A 19385-nucleotide genomic window follows, 5' to 3' on the forward strand; every position below is an offset into this window, starting at 1 on the left:
TACAAGGATCTATTGGAGGGCAAGTCTCATGCCAGCAGCCGCGTAATTCCAGCTCCAGTAGCGTCCACTAAAGCTGCTGCAGTTAAAAAGCTTTTATAAGGATCGAGCTCGGCTGTCCACCGCAAGGCATCCTAGTGCCAGTCCCAGCCCCTATGCCTTGGGGTGCCTCCTGATGCTCTTCACTGAGTATCCCGTGGTCCCGAAGCATTTCCTTTGAAAAAATTAAGTGTCCAAACTACAGGTGGTGTAGCTTGCTTAACAGCCGGGATAATCCGCTGACTAGCAGACACTGCTACTAGGCACAAAGTATTTCCTGGGCTAGATGCAGTTAAAAATTTGTAAGTAGATACTCTCGTTGGATGCTGAGAAAGCATTCCATAGAGTCTCCTGGCACGCCATATATGATTCTCTTAAAAAGCTTGGGGTAGGGGTCTAGGGGACCCTTTTATAGCCAAAATCACGGCCCTGTATCACAATACGTCACCTAGGCTGAAGATAAATGGAACTGTAGCACCGAGGGCTCGGTTGCTACAGACGTATTGCACCTCACCCAGAGGTGTGATATCTCACTCTCAGATAAGGATGGAGTGTGGATCAGGACCCGACACCTGCATGCATTACACCACATTGCCGTGGGGCAGGGCGACCAATATGCCCCTGAGATGGGCACGACAGTCCCTGTCCCTGGCTGGAGTGGGGGGAGGGAACACTGAGGAAGGGGAACCCTGCAGTGCAGGAGCAGGGAGGAAGCAGTTCCTGGGTGCATTGAGAAGGGAGTATAAAAGGTGGGCACCATCTTAGTTCAGTGCAGAGAAGTCTGAGCAGAAGTGGCAGGGAGCAGGGGCTCTGCATGAGCTCTGCTCCGGAGGCGGGCCTAGTAACAGAGGCCCAGGCCTGCAAGAGGGAGAAGGAAGGAAGAGGAGCGGAGAAGGCTCCAGGAACGAGGAATGAAGGGATCCCAGGGGTGCGGACGGGCGAGTCGCCACCGCACGCCCGAATCCACCTGCGTGGAGGGGTCAGGCCAAAGGGGGAGACCGGTCCCCGAACTAGTGGAGGCAGGAAACGACCCTCAGCTAGAAACCGGAGGCTCTGACATTTTATGTGGCGCAGCCCCTTGCTCCACCCGCTAGGAAGGCACCACATAGGGTCAGGGAAACTGGCGCCAAGTTTTCCAAGAGGAGGCCCGAGGCAGCCGGACAGAAGTGTTGGTAAGAAAGGCCAGACAAAGGACACACAAAGGGGGTCCTGTGAAGCGCTCCAAAGTTATCTGGGAGTTGTCTGAGCCCCTCACCTGGTGAGCACAGTATGACGTGGGCAGCCGTTACCTGCAGACGTGGTCTGGATAATAAGAACTGTGAGTAAAGGCCCTGAACTGCATCACTGACTCCGTGTCGTTACTGCTGCTGCCCTGCACCATCACCCCCATCCTCCGCATACACTGCCCTGAGGCTATACTCCTCCCGTGGGGAGTTATGCTACGCTCTGCTGCACCCACAACACCAGCCTTAGCGGTCTGCCCTGTAGCGGCGGTTCACTCTGACCGCAATCCACGGGTGGCGTAGTCGGACATTTAAACATCAAAACCACATAAATAGTTCCGCCACTGGTTTGACCGCCCTGAGCCACGGAACCGGATCGCCGCCACGAAGACTACAACCACCAGCATCCACCAAAAAGGGTCCGGCTCCGGGTGTCCCAAGGCCCAGGGGGTGCGTCAGAACATTTTCATCACCTTTCACAATCACCAATGGGACAAGGCAGGGATGTCCTCTGTCCCCTCTCTTATACATCCTAGTGACGGAGCACCTGCTCTCATCAATTCGCCATAACCCCAATATTATGTGGATTGAGGTGGGAGGCACCGAGTACAAGTGCTCTCTATTTGCTGATGATGTCCTAGTATATATCACTCAATCACATATATCCATCCCTGCTGTTATGGCTGAAATAGATCACTTTGTTACATGGTAAAATTTTAAAATCAATGCAGCGAAGTCTGAGGCCCTCGATGTCTCCCTCCCTAAATCCATATAGGATTCCATCCAGTCCAACTTTCCCTTTGCCTGGCCCTCACAGGGTATCAAATACTTAGGAATTCCTATTCATAGAGACCTCTCCCATCTATGTTATCTTAATTTTGGGCCCTTTATTGAACAATTCCATACAGACCACGGTTGGCAAGTTAGAACTGTAAGATTCACTACGTGAACCACTGGTGTTTTGTGGAAAAGCACATGTACACCGCGTTCCAAATTATGATGCAAAAAGTGTTTAGGAGTGATAAGGGAAGAATTTGTTTGTTTGTCAGTTAAACTCATTGATGGTGATGTGTGTCAGGGCTCTTTATATCACTGTAAGCAATTGCAGACACCTGTGCTAATTAGTTTGGCAGGTGTGTCCAATGAAAGGCAAGACTACTTAAGAAGGCTCTCTCACATTATTAAGCAGCCTACATTTTCTGCCAAAATGGGAAAGAAAAAGGATGTGTCGGCTGCTGAGAAGCAACAAATTGTGGAGTGTTTAGGTCAAGGCATGACTACAATCAACATTGTGCGATGATCAGGATGAAGTGTCTTGGCAATCAAGAAGTATGTAGCTGATTCACAGTACACACGTGTGCGTGCTGATAAGGGCAAATTGAGGACTCTTTCCTACAGGCAATTACGTCAGGTTGAAAGAGCAGCGGCAAAAAAGCCTTGTCATAGCAGCAGACAAGTTTTTGAAGCTGCTTGTGCCTCCAACGTCCCCCGAACAACAAGATGCAGGGTCCTTCAGAGGTTTGCAGCTGTGCATACGCCATCCTGTCGACCTCCTCTATCCACTTCACACAAGCAGAAACGGCTCCAGTGGGCCAAACATTACATGAAGACTGATTTCAAAACTGTTTTGTTCACGGATGAGTGCCGTGCAGCGCTCGATGGTCCAGATGAATGGAGTGGAGGATGGCTGGTTGATGGACACCCCACGCAAACACGGCTACAGCGCCAACAAGGAGGAGGTGGAGTAATGTTTTGGGCTGGAATCATGGGGAGAGAGATTGTCGGCCCCTTTAGGATCCCTGAAGGCGCTAAAGATGAACTCCATAATGTATATGGATTTTCTCAAACAGCACTTCCTGCCATGGTTCAAGAAGAAGAACCGTGTATTTCACAGCAAGATCATTTTTCTGCATGATAATGCACCATCTCATGCTGCACATAAAACATCTGCATCTCTGGCTGATATGGGCATAAAAGGGGACAAACTTATGGTGTGACCTCCATGCTCCCCTGACCTCTACCCCATTCAGAACCTTTGGAGCATCATTAAAAGGAGTGTCTATGATGGCGGGAGGCAGTTCACATCTAAGCAACAGCTCTGGGAGGGTATTCTGTCCTCATGCAAAACAATTGAAGCAGAAACCATCCAAAACCTGACAAATTCAATGGACGAGAGAGTTCAGAAGCTCCTTTCGAACAAGGGGTCCTATGTGAAAATGTAACATCACCTAGAATAAAGTTTTGAGTTGAAAACTGTTTGATTTCAGTTTCTAACAACCTGCTAATGCTTATAATTTCAAAAATGACCATTTTTTTGGTCTTTATTAAAATGAAAAGGTTGATCGAAAAGTTTGGGGGATCTAAGAGTGTGGCAACCCAGTAGTCATGATTACTTCGAATTCTGACAATATGAGGGTCATGCTGCAGGTAGTGTCTTGCGCATCTCGGAGCCCCAAAATTATTTTCCGGGCTAGATGCAGCTAAAAATTATTTTTAATTTTAAATCTGGTGAAGCTTATTATAGATGGCCTAATAGGATCAGTGCTGCACACTGCTACAAAGCCCAAATTATTTTCCAGTCAAGATACAGATAAACATGATTAGTAATTTGAAAGCTTAAAACGGTTGGTAGGGTGATTTTAACCAATCATCAAGCTTTTACTCTCCCCAGGATGACACAGGGGTAGAAAAGTCGTTTCAGATCCATGATTTGTTCATCTTTATGAACGTGAGTCTGTCTACATTATCAGTGGAGAGCCGCGTGCGCTTATCTGTCAGCACACCACCAGCAGCGCTGAACACACGTTCAGACAGAACGCTGGCTGCGGGGCATGACAAGATCTCCAAGGCGTAAGTGGCTAGCTCCGGCCATTTATCCAGATTGGAAGCCCAAAAAGAGCAAGGGTCCAGTGACACAGTCGTGGCTTCAATGTTTACTTGGAGATACTCCTGTACCATCGTCTCTAGGCGTTGACTATGTGTCAGACTTCTTGTCTCCTGTGGCCTTGCAAAGGATGGGCTAAAAAAGTGGTGAAATGATTCCGCAAAATTGATGTTACCAGCAGATACTGTGGTTCTGTTACGGTTTGAGTGCTGAACACTTGACGGTCCCACGGTTGGCAAGTTGAAACTGTGAGATTCACTACGTGCACCACTGGTATTTTGTGGAAAAGCACATGTAAGATTCTGCAACAGTCTCTGCTGATACTCCTGCATGCGTGCATCCCTTTCTATGGCAGGAATAATTTCTGCAAATTTACTTTTGTACCGGGGATCTAACAGTGTGGCAACCCAGTAGTCAGGATTATTTCTAATTCTCACAATTCGAGGGTCATGTTGCAGGTAGTGCAGCAAGAAGGCACTCATGTGTGTTGCGCATCCAGGAGCACCAAGTCCCTGTTGTGTTGGTGGCGAGGTAACAATCATGCTTCCTTCCTCTGTCCTCTCCCCCCAACCTCGCACAACAGAAATGTGATCAAGGTCTCCCTCATCTGATGAGTCTTCCATCAGTTCGTCCTCCACTTCTTCCTGGGCTCCTGCACCTTCCTCACTAGTTTGGCTGCTACCATGCGCCCTGGTAAAATCATCTCCCCCACCCTCACATGCCTGCCGCCTTGGTGCTGCCGACCGTCTGGACCTTGCAGATGTTAGCCCTTCCGCATACAACTCCTCCTCCTCTACTTCCTCCACCTCCTCTTGTGCCACCACCTGACTCCGAATTCTGTTTAACATGTGCTCCAGCATGTAAATCACCGGAATAGTCATGCTGATAATGGCATCGTCAGCACTAAACATCTTCGTCGCCATTTCAAAACTGTGCAGAAGGGTGCATAGGTCCCTGATCTGAGACCACTCCTCCAGCGTGATTTGCCCCACCTCTGAATCTCGTTGGCCCAGGCTATACGTCAGAACGTATTGCACCAGGGCTTGTCGGTGCTGCCACAGTCGCTGCAACATGTGCAGAGTTGAATTCCACCGGGTAGGCACATCGCATTTTAGCTGGTGAAGTGGCAGGCCCAACGACTTCTGTAGAGATGTAAGTCGCTGAGCTGCGGGATGCGAACGGTGGAAGTGAGCACACAGCGACCGTGCCCTCTGCAGAAGGCCATCTAGTCTGGGATAGTGGGCTAAAAATTGCTGGACAACCAGGTTCAACACGTGAGCCATACAAGGCACGTGTGTGACATTGCCCCGGCGAAGGGCCGCACCCAGGTTTGCAGCATTGTCGCACACGGCCTTCCCTGGTTTCAGGTCCAGTGGAGACAACCATTCATGAAATTGGTTCTCCAGAGCTGACCACAACTCCTCAGCTGTGTGACTCACATTTCCCAGACATTTCAATGTAAAAACCGCCTGATGACGTTGAGCCCTACTGCCAGCAAAGTAAGGAGGTGTGCAGGATCCCTTCTGCGCAGTTAGAAAGCTTGTGGCATGACCAGACAGGCTTTGGGTGCAGGTGGAAGACCGAGAGGAGGTTGAGGAGGCAGAAGCAGTGGAGGAACTTTGACATAAAGAGGATTGACGCACAACTCGTGGGGACGGCAAGACTTGGACAGCAGCCCCTTGTCCTGCTGTCACCATAGTTACCCAGTGCCCAGTCAGCGACATGTAACGCCCCTGTCCATGCCTACTCGTCCAAGTGTCTGTGGTGAAATGCACCCTGTCACACACAGAGTTTCTCAAAGAAGCGGTGATGTTGTGTGCGACATGCTGGTGGAGCGCAGACACACCTTTCTTTGAGAAGTAGTGCCGACTGGGCATCTGGTACTGGGGCACTGCGACGGACATAAGGTCTCGAAAATCCTCTGTGTCCACCAGGCGGAAAGGCAGCATTTCTGTAGCCAAGAGCTTGCAGATGGTGAAATTCAACCTCTTAGCTTTCTCATGGCTAGGAGGAAATGGTCTTTTACTTGTCCACATCTGAGGGACCGAGGGCTGGCTATTGTGCTTAGACGGGGTTGATAAGGGTGTCCCCGGCAAACTGCCGGTCTGTGAGGAAGATGCAGGCGGACATGTTAGGTTGCCTTGATCCAAAGGTGGTGCTATTGATGTCGGACAGCGCTCAAGACCAGCTGGTGTTACCACCTCCAAAGAAAATGATGACCTGCCAATCACGCTGGCTGTTGCGGGTAAAGAGGTGGCAGGTCTGCGCCCCAAAACAGGTGTGACTGCTGTCCCCCCAGTCACAGAGGATGAAGAGGCCGCGGATGCACAAGATATGGCAGACGGTGGTTGGCCCGGCCGGCTAGGCCGCATTGTAGCACACTGAGCTTCCCACTGCAACTTATGCTTCATGTCCATGTGCCGGTTCATGCATGAAGTACTCAAACTATGTATTTTTTGGCCTCTACTTAGCTTTTGCTGACAAATGTTACAGATAACACGAGTTGGGTCATCTTTATCGATCTGAAAAAATGCCCAGGCTATGCAAGGCTTAGCACCCATGCGACCTGAAGAGCCACCACGACTTGTGGTGAGAGGCAGAGTTGTGTTTGAGGATGCAGTTGTTGACGTGCTTCCAGTACTACGTCTCTGTCCAGGAAGGCGCAACCTGACCTCGTCGTCACTAGCATCTTCCTCCACCTCCTCTGCTGACCTCATCTCTTGACTGACTGTGGGTTGACAGTAAGTGGGATCTCCGACGTCATCATCATCACCCTGTGCGTTATCACACCCGTCGTCCTCAGAGCCAACCTGTTCCTGCCCTGACAAAAAACTAAAGTTGTCGCTCCAATCAGGTATTTGAGTCTTATCATCGTCTTCCTCATTGTCTCCACCAACAGGAGTTACAGTTTGGGAATGAGGGTCTACATTATGGTCAGAACCTTCTGCGTCTGGTCCTGGATCCGACTCATAAAGATTCTGGGCATCAGTGCAGATCATTTCCTCGTCTGGATTCACAGAAGCGCTGGAGTCGACCTCTGATTCCCAGGCTATAGTATGAGTAAACAGCTCTGCAGACTCAACCATCTGTTCTACCTCATACTCAGATGGGCAGCTGGAGATTTGGGAGCTGTGAGGAAGCAAGTGCGATTTGGGTGACACCTTTGAGGACTGGAGTATTTGTGATGTTGAAGTTGATGTGGAGGAGAGCCCACTTAAAGGAGCACTTGATATCCGTTGAAGCACCTGCTGTTTTTGTGCCTCATCTGGAATTTGTAGCGATTGGCGTGGCCGTAAGAAAGGGATCTTATCACATTGTCCGCTAAAAGAAGTAGACATTTTAGTTTGGCTGGAAGATGGTCTTTCTTCTGCACCTACCCCACGGACACAACCTTTTTTCCCCTTCCCAACACGCCTATTCCCCTTTCCACCAGCAGCAGGCCTTTTTCCACTCATTTTGGTGGTTAACTAATTCACAACTCTGGAGTTGTTTGCACAAAAAAACAATGGATGGTAACCGAGCAGAGCTGAGTGGCCAAACTGTGGTATTAGGCCAAAACTATTGGCTGGGTTAGATGCAGAAAAAAATTATTTTTAATTTGCAACCTGATGGAGGTCAGTATAGATGGACTAATAGACCAAGTCCCACACACCGCTAGAAGCCCAAATATTTTTTCAGAGCTAGATGCAGAAATTTTTTTTATTCAATTTGCAACCTGATGGAGGTCAGTATAGATGGACTAATAGACCAAGTCCCACACACTGCTAGAAGCCCAAATATTTTTTCAGAGCTAGATGCAGAAAAAAATTATTTTTAATTTGCAACCTGATGGAGGTCAGTATAGATGGACTAATAGACCAAGTCCCACACACCGCTAGAAGCCCAAATATTTTTTCATAGCTAGATGCAGAAAAAAATTATATTCAATTTGCAACCTGCTGGAGGTCAGTATAGAAGGACTAATAGAACAAGTCCCACACACTGCTAGAAGCCCAAATATTTTTTCAGAGCTAAATGAAGAAAAAAATTATTTTTAATTTGCAACCTGATGGAGGTCAGTATAGATGGACTAATAGACCAAGTCCCACACACTGCTAGAAGCCCAAATATTTTTTCAGAGCTAGATGCAGAAAAAAAATATTTTTAATTTGCAACCTGATGGAGGTCAGTATAGATGGACTAATAGACCAAGTCCCACACAGCGCTAGAAGCCCAAATATTTTTTCAGAGCTAGATGCAGAAAATTTTTTTATTCAATTTGCAACCTGATGGAGGTCAGTATAGATGGACTAATAGACCAAGTCCCACACACTGCTAGAAGCCCAAATATTTTTTCAGAGCTAGATGCAGAAAAAAATTATTTTTAATTTGCAACCTGATGGAGGTCAGTATAGATGGACTAATAGACCAAGTCCCACACACTGCTAGAAGCCCAAATATTTTTTCAGAGCTAGATGCAGAAAAAAATTATTTTTAATTTGCAACCTGATGGAAGTCAGTATAGATGGACTAATAGACCAAGTCCCACACACCGCTAGAAGCCCAAATATTTTTTCAGAGCTAGATGCAGAAAAAAATTATTTTTAATTTGCAACCTGATGGAGGTCAGTATAGATGGACTAATAGACCAAGTCCCACACACCGCTAGAAGCCCAAATATTTTTTCAGAGCTAGATGCAGAAAAAAATTATATTCAATTTGCAACCTGCTGGAGGTCAGTATAGAAGGACTAATAGAACAAGTCCCACACACTGCTAGAAGCCCAAATATTTTTTCAGAGCTAAATGAAGAAAAAAATTATTTTTAATTTGCAACCTGATGGAGGTCAGTATAGATGGACTAATAGACCAAGTCCCACACACTGCTAGAAGCCCAAATATTTTTTCAGAGCTAGATGCAGAAAAAAATTATATTCAGTTTGCAACCTGATGGAGGTCAGTATAGATGGACTAATAGAATGATGCTATGCCCAAAAGATTTTACTTCACTAGGTGCAGTAAAAAAATTGGTATTCTATACACAGGTGGTATATCTTGCAACACAGATAGGCTACTCCACTGACTAACACACTCTGCAATAGGCCAAAAAGGATTAGCTTTGCTAGATTCAGCCAAATGCTGTGAAAAAAACTTGCACAGCACTGGCACAGACCTGCCTGGCAAAAACTGATAGGAACTGATGTAACCTAGTCCTGAAAAGGACTCCAATTACAATTAGTCTTTACTCCCACAATCTATCTATTTAAGAGCACAGACCTGCTTGATAAAAGTCGTAGGAAATGCTGTAACCTAGTCCTTAAAAGGACTGCAATCACAACTATTCCCTACTCCCAAGCTATCTGTATATTTGTGCGAAAATTGGCTTGAAATTAACAAGGTATAGCGCACACAGCAACAGCGGTGCCGTCTAACACGCAGCTGCAGCAGTGAGAAAATGGTGGCGACGGGGAAAATGGCTTGGTCTTATAGGGCAAGGACATGTGACATACACTGCCAATCACACATGCCCTTGCTTGTGTGAAAAAAAGCACTTCGCTCCGTGTGTGCACTGCTGATAGGCTGACAGATTGCACCTCCCCACTGCAAATGCGGGAAAGAGAAAAAAAAATTCAGATCTTCATTGTTCCTGCAGAGATCCATCCCCTGCCCCTCCCCCCGCCCCGCTGTACACTCAAACTGCGTATTAACATTAATTTTCATCATTACTGAGAAAAAATCCAGTTATGATTTTGGTGCACGAACAGTTATCGAACATAACCTCGAACAGCCGAATTTTTCTCAAATTGTTCGTGTTCGCCGACCGGCTCGAACACCGCCCAAAACAGCTCGAATTTGAGATTGGCGAACAGTTCGAGTAGAACAACGCTCATCTCTAGTCAAGAGCTCTTTATTTAAGTGGAGAATAGGCTCTTTAACATAACTTCTGACAATTTTACTTAAAATATGTGGGGATAGAAAAATAAAAAATAAGATAATAAATAGCATTTTTCATGAGCTGGATGACAGTAACTAGAGTTGGGCTGATCGGTTAAATTAGAATTAGTCCGCTTCACTGTATATTCCCCCAAAATTTAATGTGCAGTAAATTAATTTGTCACGAATTGCAATGCAGTGAAAGGCTCTGATTACCTGGCAAATATGCATGTAACACTCTATGGTCTCCTAGGATGTTTTGAGCTCTTTAATGCAATTACAGCCTTATTAATGTCCACTTGACCTCAACCTATTTGGCTAGGGAAAAAGGGATGGTAACTGGTGGTAACTAACAGCCTATTCAACAACGCTCTGTGGTATCAGAATTTTTAGACTATATAATTTATATAAAAACAGTCCAAAAATTGTCCATTTTTGGGTGCAGATGCCTGGTTTGCTGTTGTTTATTCACCGGCAGGCAAACGGAAGAAGTTGTGGCCTTTTCACAATGGATAATGCAAAAACGCATCCCTCGTTTGGGTGTATTAACCCGTCACGACATGTGTCGTACGTAAACGGCGCATGTCGTGTCTCTCCCTTTGATGCAGGCTCCGGCTCTGAGCCAACATCTTTCCCGACACATGACAGCTCAACTGATCAAAAGTAAGAAAAAAGTAGAAAAAAAAGTTTTTAAAAATATAAAAAATATTTAAAAAATATAAAAGTTCAAATCACCCCCCTTTTGTCCCATTCAAAATAAAACAATAGAAAAATTTAAAAAAACATATATTTCGTATTGCCGCGTTCAGCATCGCCCTACCAATATATAAATAAAATTAATCCGATTGTTAAGCGGCGTAACGAGAAAAAAAATCTAATCGCCAGTTTTTTTGCTCGTCGCACCATTGCAATAAAATGCATTGTCTCTACCCCAAAATGGCATCAGCTCGGCATGCAGAAAATAAGCCCTCACTTAGCCCTAGATCCCAAAAAATGGAGACTCTATGGCGCCATTTTTTTTTAACAAACTTTGGATTTTTTTCGCCACTTAAATAAAAAAGAACCTAAGCATGTTTGGTATCTGCAAACTCGTAATGACCTGTATAAACATAATGGCTGGTCAGTTTTAGCATTTAGTGAATATGGTAAAAAAAAACAGTTGTAGTATTTCACTTTGAATTTTCTTTCCATTTTCCATTACACGATATGGTAAAACCAATGGTGTTATTCAAAAGTACAACTCATCCCGCAAAAAACAACCCCTTAAAAAACAAAAGTGCAAAAACGAAAAATGGCCACAGTGTGAGGGGGTTAATATTCAGTTTTCTCTTTGCTAATTAAAGAAGCTTTTCACAAGCAGTCCAAATATTATTCCTTTATTTAGGGAACTAAAACAGGTGTACAGTTTTAAAGTGAAGAAGTAATGGCTTCTCAATAAAGAGTGAAAATATTATTCCTTTTTTGGGAGCCGCAATAGGTTTGCTATTCTCAAAATGATTAAGCAATTACAAATACTTTTTATATAGCCATCCAAACTTTATTCCTTTTTCCAGCTGTCGTGAGTTTGATCCTGCTGTCAGAAATTGACAGCAGGATTTAACTGGTTAACAGCTGCGAGTGGATCAGAGCCTGTTAAAGGCACATGGCAGCTGTTTAAATCAGCTGTCATGTGCGTGAAAGATGCCCAAAGCCAGGGACGTGAGATATGATGTAAATATGTGGTAAAGAGGCTTACATGGTTAAAAAAAGCAACACCCACAGGCCTTTACAAAAAATGACGGGGTAAGAAAGAACAGGTAGGTTCACGTCCCAAAAGCAAAAAACTGCTACAGGCAATTGCATTCGGGTGGCATACATGGAACAACAATGAAGTGTGGCAACATTTTTTATTTTTTTTCAACAGAACACTTTTTTAAGGTAGACAATTGTGTTTAACCCCTTCACAATCTTGGACATATAGGTACGTCCAAGGTCATGTCCCTGCCTTTGATGCGGGCTCCAGCGCTGAGATCGCATCTTTCCCTGCACATGACAGCTGATCTGATCAGCTGTCATGTGCCTCTAAGAGCCATGGGTGGATCTTAACCAGTTAAATTCCTCTGTCAATCACTGACAGCGACATTTAACACGCACAGGCTGGAAGCGCATCACAAGTCCCACCCATGCTACATGTAGCAGAGGCAATAGGATGATCGCAGCTTCAAGTCTCCTAAGAGGACTATTGAGGACAGTAAAAAGTAAAAAAAAAAGTTTCAAAAAATATTAAAAATATAAAAAGCAAAATAAAACAATAAAAAATACACATATTTGGTGTTGCTGTATTCAGAATGTCTGATATTTCAAAATATAAAGTAAGTTAATCAGATCAGAAAACAGCGTAACGAGAAAAAAAATCGAAGCGACAAAATTACATTTTTTTGCCAGCCGCAACAAAAATTTGCAAAAATTGCAATAAAATGCAATAATAGGTGATGAAAACATCATATCTACCCCAAAATAGTATAAGTTAGAATGTTAGCTCGGAGCACAAAAAAATAACCCTCATCCTGACCAAGATGACAAAAATTGGAAACGCTACAAGTCTTGGAAAATGGCGACATAAGCAAATTTTTTATTCATAGAAATTTGGGATTTTTTTTCACCACTTAAATAAAAAAGAACCTATACATGTTTGTATCTGTGTGAGCATACTGACCTGAGAAATCATATTGCCAGGTCAGTTTTAGCATTTAGTGAACATGGTAAATAAAAAAAAAAAAAAACAATTGCAGAATTGCGCTTTTTTTGCAATTTCACAACGCTTGGAATTTGTTTCCCATTTTCCAGTACATTATATGGTAAAATAAATGATGTTATAACTTGTCATGCAAAAAACAAGCCCTCATACGGCTTTATTGATGGAAAAATAAAAAGGTTATGGCTCTTTGAAGAAGGGGAGCAAGAAACGAAAGGGCAAAAATGAAAAATCGCAAGGTGGTGAAGGGGTTAAATTTCTGTATCATGTATATATTTTTTTTACATTACAGAAAAATAAATTAATAAATAAATTATGGCTTTCCAATATCACAGTTCAAGTGACACACAAGCCTTGTTTTCAGAATTCTAATTTAGCAGCAAAGTTGGGACATATGGATATTAACATTTCCTCTTTGTTTGCCCTGTGTAAACAGTTACTTTAAAAATGGCTGTTATTAAGGTGCTGTTATGATAGTATATCACAGATCAATCAATTCAGTCACACTGAGTAACTCTGCAGGAACAGCACCCCCTCTATATCACGTGAATTTTTGGATTATTATTTATAGCCTGAGAATACCACTCCCATTTTAAATGTACAGTATATTTTGGCACTGCAGTTGCACCCCATAATCAGCTTAGGCCTTTTTCTATTCCCATATGAAATGAGCTATGCGCTCTGACTTCCTTTCCCTATCCAGCTTGGCTAGCATTCATCTTTTATGCTGGCTGTGCTAACCCTCCTGTTTATCTGTGGTAGACCACGTGCTGTGACAGCTATAGTTTATTATGTTGAAGCCTTCCTGGCCATGACTGACATCTTTAGTCCTCTCTATGCATCTTCAGTAGTGCATGAAATGGCACTAAGCATTTTTTTACCAATACTTGCCAATCAAATTTCAGATTGTTCGAATTCACAGGGACCTGTGAATTCCAGGAAACTCAAATCAAAGTCAATCCTCCGTAGATTGATCCGCTCGGTTTTTGTTTCTACTACTAATATCTGCCATCTATTTTCAATGTACTGTTGATGGTACAACTAAATAAATTCAACTGAATTAAAAAAAAGAGCTATGAGCCCCTTGATAATTATTCAATTAGCAAAAGTGATTATCTGTAGGGGTGTCTTTAGGCTGTGCTGTATTATTACATAGTGTGCTATGCTCCCACGGTAAGGATCATAAAGTTAAGCCTCTGTAACTCCGGATCTTTTCCTTGCCCAGTGGTACCTCCTGCTTTTTGTTTGACAGCTCCTTTTGATGTGATTTCAAGCAAAGAAGCAGTCAGTCAAGTATGAGGAGGTGATGCTGGACGCGGAAAAGAATGGGAGTGACAGAGGCTTGGGCAGAGCTTCCATGTGCCAAAACATTTCAGCCTCATTTGCATATCTAATCAAGGGCTAGTTTCTCAGGTAAAGATTTGTCTTTGAAAAAGCTATCTAGTGCAAATAAATAGATTGAGGGTGAAATCCTAAATACAGGTTCCCTTCAAGCCTCAAAATTTTATTAAATTGGGTCTTGCCATTATTGTGACAGATTTAATAACCTTTTTCCCTATATCTGAGTTTAGCCCACTAATTCCCCTATTCCTAAAGTGATATTCTTTCCAATATTACGGCTTATCTCACCTTTAAATTCGCAACTGTTTATAGGAAAGATAAACCATAAAATGACGACTGGATGCGGAGGCACTATTATCAAAATGTGAGCTGTTTTCAACAATCAGACCAACCTGATGTATCTACTGACACCAGTTGCAAATATCAATGGGAGATTAGGCTTTTTGTTAATGAGACTTTATTTTAAAGGGAGTCTATCAGCACTGAATGACTGTTCAAATCAAGCACAGGAGATAGGTGCACTCATGGCGTGACCAAACAGTTCAATGCACCTTCCCATCTACTAATTTTCCATCTATCTCCGCCCTTCTCTGGCTCTATAAAGCCAAAGCTGTCAATCAAAGAAGAGGGGGGGGGTGGTGATAGAGGGAAAGCAAGCAGGTGGGAAGGTGCACTTAAATGTTTGGCCACACCACTGATAGACCGAATGCCTGTACGTGGCTTAAACAGTCATTTGTGATGATAGACTCACTTTAAGTTATATGTTGCCTCTTCTAATTTATTTATTATCTATAAATTAAATACTTAATTTTATTTTGTGTGCAATATGTTTACAGATAGATACAGAAGACATTACACATTTTCCATCAATATTACTATGAATTAGAGCAAAGCATTATCCAGATAATTTGCACTTCAATAAAATGAATTGCTGTGACCAAAGGTGTATTGCATAGATAATTTAGAAGGCTGACACTAAGCTCAAATCAATGCAGTTATGTAATGTACTGTAGATAAAAAACTAATGTCATCACTCAGCAAAACTCAAATTGAGACAAGTTTTCAACATACTGTAGTTTAATAGCAAATACTTAGCATTTTAATCTTATGCTGCATATTCAATATATAGCTATTTTTTTATCTAATTCTTGCAAATCAAAATGTATATAATGCTTATCACAGATAAGCAAAAGGATTGGAAGAACATTGGTCCAGAAGCCATGTCATAAGTCCGTGGCCTCCGGACCAGAGCCCTGCAAACCTCTTAGGTTATGTGCTCATGATCCTTTTTGACAGCGCTTTGAACACAGTATACTCTATGCTGCTTCCAAAGCGCTGCACGCAGGTGAATCTGCATGTGTTCGCTGAACACATGCAGATTCACCGCATCCTATACATTGCACTGATAGAATTTCTCTTGCGGAGACTAGCATCTCCGCAATAGAAATTGACATGCTGCGGTCTGTGAAGATGCACCGCATGTCTGTCTCCGTGAGCCGCAGGTTTCTTGAAATCCCATCCACTATGCTGTAACATCTGGCCGCTGCAGGTTGCACGCAGCGCAAGTGTGCTGCATCCAATCCTCAGCCATTCCTGACCGTGTGCACATACCCTTACTACCTGCAATGTCCCGGTAGCTCTTCTGATTAGTAAATCACCGTGACATCATGTGTGCATTATAAAGCAATGTACAGTGGGTACGGAAAGTATTCAGACCCCTTTACATTTTTCACTCTTTGTTTCATTGCAGCCATTTGGTAAATTCTAAAAAGTAATTTTTTTTTCTCATTAAAGTACACTCTGCACCCCATCTTAACTGAAAAAAACAGAAATGTAGAATTTTTGCAAATTTATTAAAAAAGAAAAACTGAAATATCACATGGTCATAAGTATTCAGACCCTTTGCTCAGACACGCATATTTAAGTCACATGCTGTCCATTTCCTTGTGATCCTCCTTGAGATGGTACTACAACTGATAGGACTTCAATTGGAAAAACACATACCTGTCTATATAAGACCTCACAGCTCACAGTGCATGTCAGACCAAATGAGAATCATGAGCTCAAAGGAACTGCCCAAGGAGCTCAGAGACAGAATTGTGGCAAGGCACAGATCTGGCCGAGGTTACAAAAGAATTTCTGCATTACTCAAGGTTCCTAAGAGCACAATGGCCTTAATAGTCCTTAAATGGAAGAAGTTTGGGACCACCAGAAGTCTTCCTAGACCTGGCCGTCCAGTCAAACTGAGCAATTGTGGGAGAAGAGTCTTGGTGAGAGAGGTAAAGAAGAACCCAAAATCACTGTGACTGAGCTCCAGAGGTGCAGTAGGGAGATGGGAGAAAGTTCCACAAAATCAACTATCACTGCAGCCCTCCACCAGTCGGGCCTTTATGGCAGAGTGGCTCGACGGAAGCCTCTCCTCAGTGCAAAACATATGAAAGCCCACATAAAGTTTGCTCAAAAACACATGAAGGACTCCCAGACTATGAGAAATAAGATTCTCTGGTCTGATGAGACAAAGAAAGAACTTTTTGGTGATAATTCTAAGCGATATGTGTGGAGAAAACCAGGCACTGCTCATCACCTGCCCAATACAATCCCAACAGTGAAAAATGGTGGTGGCAGCATCATGCTAAGGGGGTGTTTTTCAGCTGCAGGGACAGGATGACTAGTTGCAATTGAAGGAAACATGAGTACGGCCAAGTACAGAGATATCCTGGATGAAAACCTCTTCCAGAGTGCTCTGGACCTCAGACTTAGCCAAAGGTTCACCTTCCAAAAAGACAGTGACCCTAAGTATACAGCTAAAATAACAAAGGAGTGACTTCAGAACAACTCTGTGACCATTCTTGACTGGCCCAGCCACAGCCCTGACCTAAACCCAATTGAGCATCTTTGGAGAGACCTGAAAATTGCTGTCCACCAACGTTCACCATCAAACCTGACGGAACTGGAGAGGATCTGCAAGGAAGAATGGCAGAGGATCCCCAAATCCAGATGTGAAAAACTTGTTGCTTCATTCCCAAGAAGACTCATGGCTGTACTAGCTCAAAAGGGTGCTTCTATTCAATACTGAGCAAAGGGTCTGAATACTTATGACCATGTAATATTTCAGTTTTTCTTTTTTAATAAATTTGCAAAAAATTCTACATTCCTGTTTTTTTTTCAGTCAAGATGGGGTGCAGAGTATACTTTAATGAGAAAAAAAAATAACTTTTTAGAATTTACCAAATGGCTGCAATGAAACAAAGAGTGAAAAATTTAAAGGGGTCTGAATACTTTCCGTACCCACTGTAATTATGCTGCGTTGACCTGGTATTCAGAAGAGATGTAGGTGAAGTCGCAGGCTCCTTGAACTGTGGTCTGGTGGCCGCTGGACCAGAATCCTGCTAATGTTTATGCTCAACTCTACTACTTACTAAAAGTGAATTACCATACTCTAAAACAAGGCATTTAGTTTGGTTTTACATTTGATTTATTTTTATTTTTTATGTAAAATGAATATTATAGAATAGCAGAGGTAGGATCCAGTCTATTCTCAGTTCTCTCCAACCAGTTGTATAGGAAATGTTTCACAAAACAAGACAGAAAGAGGATTTCAATCCAATTCAAAATCAATTTTTTAAGGGTCCTTAAATATTAAGGTACAGATAGTAACATGTATACATGTAATACGTGACTGGGACATACAGAAGAGTCTTGTCAGGCTTCTTTCCTGCCAATTGGTATTCTTAAGTATTGGAAGCACCATCAATGTAGTTTTGAAGTATTTAGAATTGGCCAGGGTGTTATGATCTGCAACATGTACTAAGGAAAGATAGGGGAAAGCTGTCACTACAGTAAGACTAAGCTGAATCCCTATGATGTAGCGGACTGCCTGTTCCTAGCGAACAGACCCGCCTTACTCCTCGGCTAGTCTGAACGAAGAACTATAGCATAAGGAGAGGGGTCCCTAAAAGAACTAAGGACTGGGACAAAAATGGGACACCTCCTAAACAGAGAAGTTGTTGCAGAACACAAAAAGACAAACTGACAAAAAGGTACTAGAGGTCCCAGAAGGACCAAGCAAACTGACAGAGAAAGGCACCGTAACACCTGGCTAGAGAGACAGTCAAACACTGAAGTCCAGGACAGCCAAAAGGGTGGAGCTGGAATATAAAGGCAGATGGTCACATGACTGCAAAACACAAGATGGAAAAAAACAAACAGGAGGGTTCTAACACAGGGAGGTCTTGACTTGGCCAGACTCCATGGATGGGTGAGTTGGAACAGAATGTTAGCATTTATATTTTATGTAATGGGCATCGTTGAAGACAGTGTATAAGAACTACAGATAATCTAATTGATCTACTGCAATTCAACTTTGAGTTCAATTTCATGAAACTTGGAGGTCCCAACAAATTCAAACAATTTGCATTTTGATTTGCGTTGATCAGCGGAAAAATCAAATCCCAGTTCACACATTACTGAAGATTCAAATATTTAAAAGACTGACCAGCACCTGCAAACAGAACAAGACAAGGGTGAACAGGGGCAAGCTGACATAACCAAGTCAATAAAGCTAAGAAAAAACAGCTGTGCTCTGAAATGCTATAATATGCAAACATTGAATGTATAGAATTGAAACTGCATTACTGCTATAGAAAAATGTTAAAAATTAAGGTACTTCGCATACAAATTGGCCAATTCGAACTCAACAGCCAGCGACAAGGCGTATCCCTTTGTTAGCACCCTAACCTAATATGCCTCTCCCGGGCTGAAAGACCTTGTTGCTGGCTGTTGCATTCTCATGAATTGGCCAATTTGTGCACTAAGTACTAGAGATGAGCGGTGTTCTACTCGAACTGTTCGCCAATCTCAAATTCGAGCTGTTTTGGGCGGTGTTCGAGCCGTTCGGCGAACACGAACGATTTGAAAAAAATTCGGCTGTTCGAGGTTATGTTCGATAACTGTTCGTGCACCAAAATCATAACTGGATTTTTTCTCAGTAATGCTGAAAATTAATGTTAATACGCAGTTTGAGTGTACAGTGGGGCGGGGGGAGGGGCAGGGGATGGATCTCTGCAGGAATAATGAAGATCTCCATTTTTTTTCTCTTTCCCGCATTTACAGTGGGGAGGTGCAGTCTGTCAGCCTATCAGCAGCGCACACATGGAGCGAACTGCTTTTTTTCACACAAGCAAGGGCATGTGTCATTGGCAGTGTATGTCACATGTCCTTGCCCTATAAGACCCAGCCATTTTCCTCGTCGCCAC

This window comes from Phyllobates terribilis, unplaced genomic scaffold, assembly GCF_046119375.1.
Source record: "Phyllobates terribilis strain yellow unplaced genomic scaffold, ASM4611937v1 Scaffold_2__4_contigs__length_985480577, whole genome shotgun sequence".
In the NCBI taxonomy this organism is placed as follows: Eukaryota; Metazoa; Chordata; class Amphibia; order Anura; family Dendrobatidae; genus Phyllobates; species Phyllobates terribilis.